The sequence below is a fragment of the Medicago truncatula genome, chromosome 7 (assembly GCF_003473485.1).
Source record: "Medicago truncatula cultivar Jemalong A17 chromosome 7, MtrunA17r5.0-ANR, whole genome shotgun sequence".
Taxonomy (NCBI): Eukaryota; Viridiplantae; Streptophyta; class Magnoliopsida; order Fabales; family Fabaceae; genus Medicago; species Medicago truncatula.
In genome coordinates, this window is record NC_053048.1 from 1,755,118 (window position 1) to 1,761,117 (window position 6,000).

The 6,000-nt window shown below is 29.9% G+C and overlaps 1 long non-coding RNA gene across 1 annotated transcript; it reads right to left on the bottom strand.

Moving 5' to 3' along the window:
* Positions 1-5,044: 5,044 nt before the first annotated feature.
* Positions 5,045-5,562, bottom strand: LOC25497460 (uncharacterized). Its single transcript, XR_003007121.2, has 2 exons — positions 5,500-5,562; positions 5,045-5,397 (listed from the first exon to the last, which is right to left on the bottom strand). It is a non-coding gene; the product is annotated as an uncharacterized lncRNA (long non-coding RNA).
* Positions 5,563-6,000: the final 438 nt, after the last annotated feature.

The window sequence follows — 6,000 nt, forward strand, 5'->3', positions numbered from 1 at the left end:
GTTACTTACCCGAATCAGCTACGTGCTCCATATAGATGGGTCTTGTACCCCATATTAGATGAACTAATGCCTCATATAACAATTATATATTGATTATTTATTTGTATTAATTATGTATGTTTTAAAGACTATTTCAGAAAGAAAGCGGATACCATGATCAATTTTTCTGGTTACCGCACCGGCTGAGAACAATACTTGTTTTTAAACTTGTGTGTATTATTCACTGGGATTACGTATCTCATAAGAGTGTTGTTTTCAAATTTAGAGATTAAGACAAAGACCACCGATGACATCGAAGCTGAGGAGTTCAACATTTTGAAGTATCACTTCATTAGATTCGGTTGATAGTTTGGAAATTAGTAGACAAAATGCCTATATAGTACTCTAATTTTGGTAGTAGTTACTAAATGCCCAATTTTGAGCATTTAAATCATTTACGATTTTTTTCGGATGCATACTAATTTACGAGTTCTACGAAGTTTGTTTATCAAATGATTTATAATTAATTTTTTGCATATTTCTCCAAAATTATTCTCGACATTTTTCGCTAACGGTCAATAATTAAAACTTTAAAATTGGAGGTTACAAATAACACTACAAAATATGATTGTATGACTGTGTTTTCAATTGAAAAGGAAAAGCTAAAGTGTGAGTTAGCATCTATTCCAGGTAGAATTTGTCTGACTTTTGATGTATGGACAACGGTAACAACACAAGGTTATATGACAATTGCTTTCATTTTATCACCTAGATAGTGCACATACAAGGTTGAAATTATCTCGAAAAGTACGTGGTGCTCTTAAGGATTGGGGGATAAATGGTAAGATATTTTACTCACATTGGATAAAGTATCTAACAATGATAGCATGGTAACCATAGAAATGCTGAATTTGCAAGATGCATTGTTATGTAATGGTTAGTATTTTCATGTCTGCTGTTGTGCACATGTATTGAATATCATAGTTCAAGCTGGTTTGGTTGTGACAAGGGATGCTCTATATAAAATTCGAGGAAGTGTTAAGTATGTGAAGGCCTCAGAGGAGGTTGAGGACATATAGAAAAAGTATTGAAGATGTGCATCTAAACAATGTAAGAGGTAGTTTATTGAGGTTGGATGTGTCTACTAGATGGAATGCAACATATATGATGCTTGAAAGTGCTATTAGGTATCGACGTGCATTCATTAACTTGAGCTACAATGACAAGAACTATAGAATTTGTCCAACCATTAAGAGTGGGAAATAGCATATATGTGTAGTTTCTTGGCTCCATTTTATAATGTCACAAATTTGATTTCTGGTTCATCTTACACAACCTTAAACTTATACTTCATGCAAGCTGCACTCATAGAGATGGAATTGAATTTAAATTTGAAGAGTCAAGACGTGGTGATCAAAGAGATGGCAATATCGATGAAATAGAAGTTTACTATGTATTGGAAAAATTATTATGTCATTCTTTCACTTGCAAATGTTCTTGACCCAACATCAAAGATGGACTTTGTGAAATTTTGCTTCAAGAAACTGTATCCAAATAATTATGAAGAAAAGGTAAAACAAGTAAAGGATAATTTGTATAATCTCTTTAATACATATAAAAATAACATGGTTGCATCAAACTCGTCTTTAGTTAATTCATCTCGAAACACTCTATCTCACTCATCATCAGGCCAACCATTGAATTAGACATCATTTTGGAAGGCAAGCTTTAGTAATTTAATTTATATTATTACATTATTTTAATTCTATATTTATTCCTAATTTGAAATATTTTTCCATGTCTAACTCATTTTCAAGTGATGTTTCTTGATAGGGTTTCTCTACTATTTTAGTAATAGTGATTTAATTTATATTATTACATTACTTTAATTTTCTATTCAAGTTTAATTTGAATAGTTTTTGCATATCCAATTTTAGGAATACCATCAAGAAAATATACAAAAGGTTTCCAATGATGGCAAGTGTGAACTTGAAATATATTTGGATGAAAAATGGCTTCTGGATGATGTAGATGTCCTTCAATATTGGATGGTAAATAGTGACCGGTTTCCGCAAGTTGCTATAATTGCTTGCGACATTTTAAGCATTCCAATCACAACGGTGGCTTCTGAATCTACATTTAGCATCAGAGGTCGTATAAGAATTGCTTACTCCCTGAAACTATTTAAGCTCTTATCTGTACACATAATTTGTTGCATGGTTTCTAAGAGGTTGGACCTTATGGTAAATTGTTATTACTTATTAATAATTCTTCCACTTTTATTTGCAATTTGCATTTACTTACTATTTAGTCATGGAGGTCTCAGTTTTCATGTGTTATGAATCGCATATGTGGTGGAAGTAGAAGAGATACACTTGTATGAAGAACCAAGTGATCAAGGGACTTATAGCAAGAGATACACTTTTTAGTCATTTTGAAGTGCTTAATGGACTCATAAAATTTTGAATCTTAGACTTATTTTGAATTGTCATTTTGAACCAAGTTCTCACTTCTCATGCACAATAATTTCTTTTATTAATCTATTTTGAATTGTCAAACTCATAATATTTTATTATTTAAGATTGCATTATGTAAGGTTGGGTGAATGTTTATCTCTAGCGGTTGCATTTTGTGATGTTGGGTGAATATTTATGCCCTAGCTATTTTGTGTGGATAATATTTGATATTGCAGTTATTTTGCAAGCTGTTTGTTTGTGTTGTTAATTCTTTTGGTGTGTTTGTGAAAAAAGAGTAGTTTTTGATTGTACATTTCATAACTGTAAAAATTGAAATACAAGCCAGGCCGACCCATCAAGGCACTGGCCCATGCTAGGGCTAGGCTCAAGTTTTACAGCCTATTCTTCAGTGGAGCCGGGCTGGCCCAACCCAATTATATGCATAGGCGAATCGAGCCAGGTCAGCCCATTTGACATCTTTATTTATGAGCCATCATCTAAAATCCTAGTTTCTTCTCCACCATCCACCAAAGATGGGTTGTTTAGGACTAATTTTTCACCCCAAATCATCCATCAGAATCGTTTTTCTCCTATTTTATTTAAATAAGTGATTTTCCGTCTATTTAGTTTTTTATTTTGTGCTTTCGTCATCTTAGTGCGACGTTGAGTTATTTTAGACTATTATAGACATGTAACTTTAGGAACTAAAAAACCGTTTTAATGAGACAAATAGTTAGTTGCTCGTTTATATGGCTAGCTTGAGCCTAACAATCTTGTTCTCTTCTTTTGATAAGATAAATGATAAACCACTTAGTTGTATAACTTATATTAACATTTTGGGTATAGTTTTTACATTTTGTGTTATTACTATTTAGATAGTTACATGTTTTTATTTTATATTTTGTAGAATATAAAAAAAAAAAAAAAAAAAGAAGTGAAAAAGTCATCTAGACATACACTTCTCTCACTAATGTTGTTACTCAGATAAACACGGTTATTTGATTAAATAACAAAACAAATGCTACAGGCCCAAGAGGAATATTCACATAATGGCCCAAATATAGTCAACACGGTGTTTGCCTTTTAGTCATATCGTATAAGAAAGGAACAAAAGGCCACTCAGGCAGTTAGTCAATTAAAAATGAAGCTAAACGTTTCAATAACAAGTTGCTGAACATTAGAATCATAAAACAGAAAACAGAGAAAATGAATGAAGAAGGTGGTGCAACAAGCTTACAATTGAAGAAAACAATTTGGGTAAAAATGTATTTTCTTGCTTTTATTGAGAACAAAGGTGGCAACAAAAACACAAGTGGAGAATTGCAATTTGATGAGAATTTGAGGGAATTTGTATACTTCAAAGGTAGCAAAACATGGCTATAAAGGTTGGACAACTTTTTGGGCTACAAGATACGCTACATAGAGGCATTAGAGAGAGAAAAGAAAAGCTTGTAGCAAAAATCTGTCATATTTTGTGTTTATTCTTTACTTTAATTTCACGAATTCTATTTCAATTTTAGTGTTCTTCTTGATCATTGATAGCTAAATACTTTTCTAGAGTTTAGGTGGATATTGCAAGTTAAGCGACTTTGTAATGTTCTAATTTCTAATTTAAATTTCAGTTTTTATTCCAATCAAGTTTGTTCTATTGATTTTATCACATGATTAAGAATGATTAAACCTTTGAATGTCAATAATCAATTTAATTGATCTTCAATCGTACTGCAATTAGTTGATGGACCTATAAGACAGTTGAGACTAGAATTATTGCATGATCAAACCTTAATTACTTTTTATTTAGTTTCCGAAGCCATTCAACTACTTGTTCGTCTAAATAATAAATAACCTTAATTAGTTGTATACTTGTTAATTATTCCTTGTGAATAAAATAATCTTTTATTCTACTTCTGTGATATAGTATACTTGCTCTATGTGTGTTTTAACTGCAACAAAAAAACTAGTTTAAAATGCACATTTTTATGCGTGAGAATTTTGTCTAATTAGTTTGGGGATACTTGATAATGAACTTAAGACTTATATCATTGGTATACGGAACAATATTGAATTTGCATCTTTGAAAGGAATTGACGATCTTCTAAAAAAGTTGGTTGAAACTGAAACACAAGTTGTTTATCAGCTTCTGAAGTTAGTAATAATTCTCCCTTGGCCATATCAATCGTCGAATGATCTTTTTATGCTATAAAAATTATGAAAACTATATAACATAATTGAATGGGAACATTGTATGAATGATTATTTGGTGACTTATATTGAAACTAATGTGTTGGATAGTAATGATGAGTCGGTTAATCAACGATTTCAGATCATGAAATTCTTTCAAGGACAATCATATATCATTTATATAACTATTTTTGGTACATTAGAAATTGAGTATGATGTAGTTATTTGAGTATATTACTTTTATATACATGAATATAATGATTTATGAAAGTTTAATATTTTGCATTCTTGACTTAAGGTCCTGGATCCACAACTTAATATATTGTTATAAAAAACATTTACTTACACACACATGTATGTGTGTGAAATACTAATCATATAGCATTTCATTGTGATTGTAATCAATAGAAAATACAACACATGTTATATGTTATTTAAAACACATATAATATAAGGAAAGTGTAGTCAAAACACATTATTTTGTTTGATTTACAATATATGATACAAATAATTATTTGAGACTAAAGCATTTGTCTTGCGTTATGTTTCTTATCCCGTCAAAGAAACTTAAATATATGATAAATATAAATAAAAGTGTGGGAGTAGTAATAAAAGTAACAACATTTACTATAATATAAAAATAAAACCATAATCTTAAATATAATTAATTATTTTCTACTTAACTGTTAAACGCATGCACATTGACCATTCAAACATGATGGCTTTCCATGAAGGTAACAACGATTATTAACACATTGGCTGGCGGTAGTACAATTAAGAGCTACGATTTAAAATAAGAATAAAAGAGGTTTATGAAAATTATCAAAATATTATGTATAATTGAAGAAGAAAAACATGAAAATGGTGAGAAGAATATGCTTACCTCGGATATTAGTTACAAGAAGAAATAGAGAAAGTATAATTATCATAGCATAAACAAAATTGAGAATTTTAGTCATTTTTTTATATTCGCATATAACAAATAGAAAACAATTTTATCACTTTATATAGTATAAACAATTTCATGCTCTACTTACTTGAATTAAATATTTTGCAACACATATGAAATTTTGAGGCACCTTTTGTGTAATTAGAATCATTACTAGATGTCTCTTAAGCATATTGATATTGTTTTTGTCCATTTAGCTAACTCAATTGATTTTTATATCTTAGCAAGGATCTCCCATAAATATACCGTTAGTCATTTTAGTTTATAATTTTTAATGGAATTTTGTTATTGTTTCTCTTTTTCTTTTGTTATAGATAAGATAAATATATGAATATTATATGTGTTGAACAAGAGAACAATACACTAGTAAGGCGACATCGCATTGTGAAAACCACAAAACCTATTTTTCATCATTTTTATCATATTTAATCAATT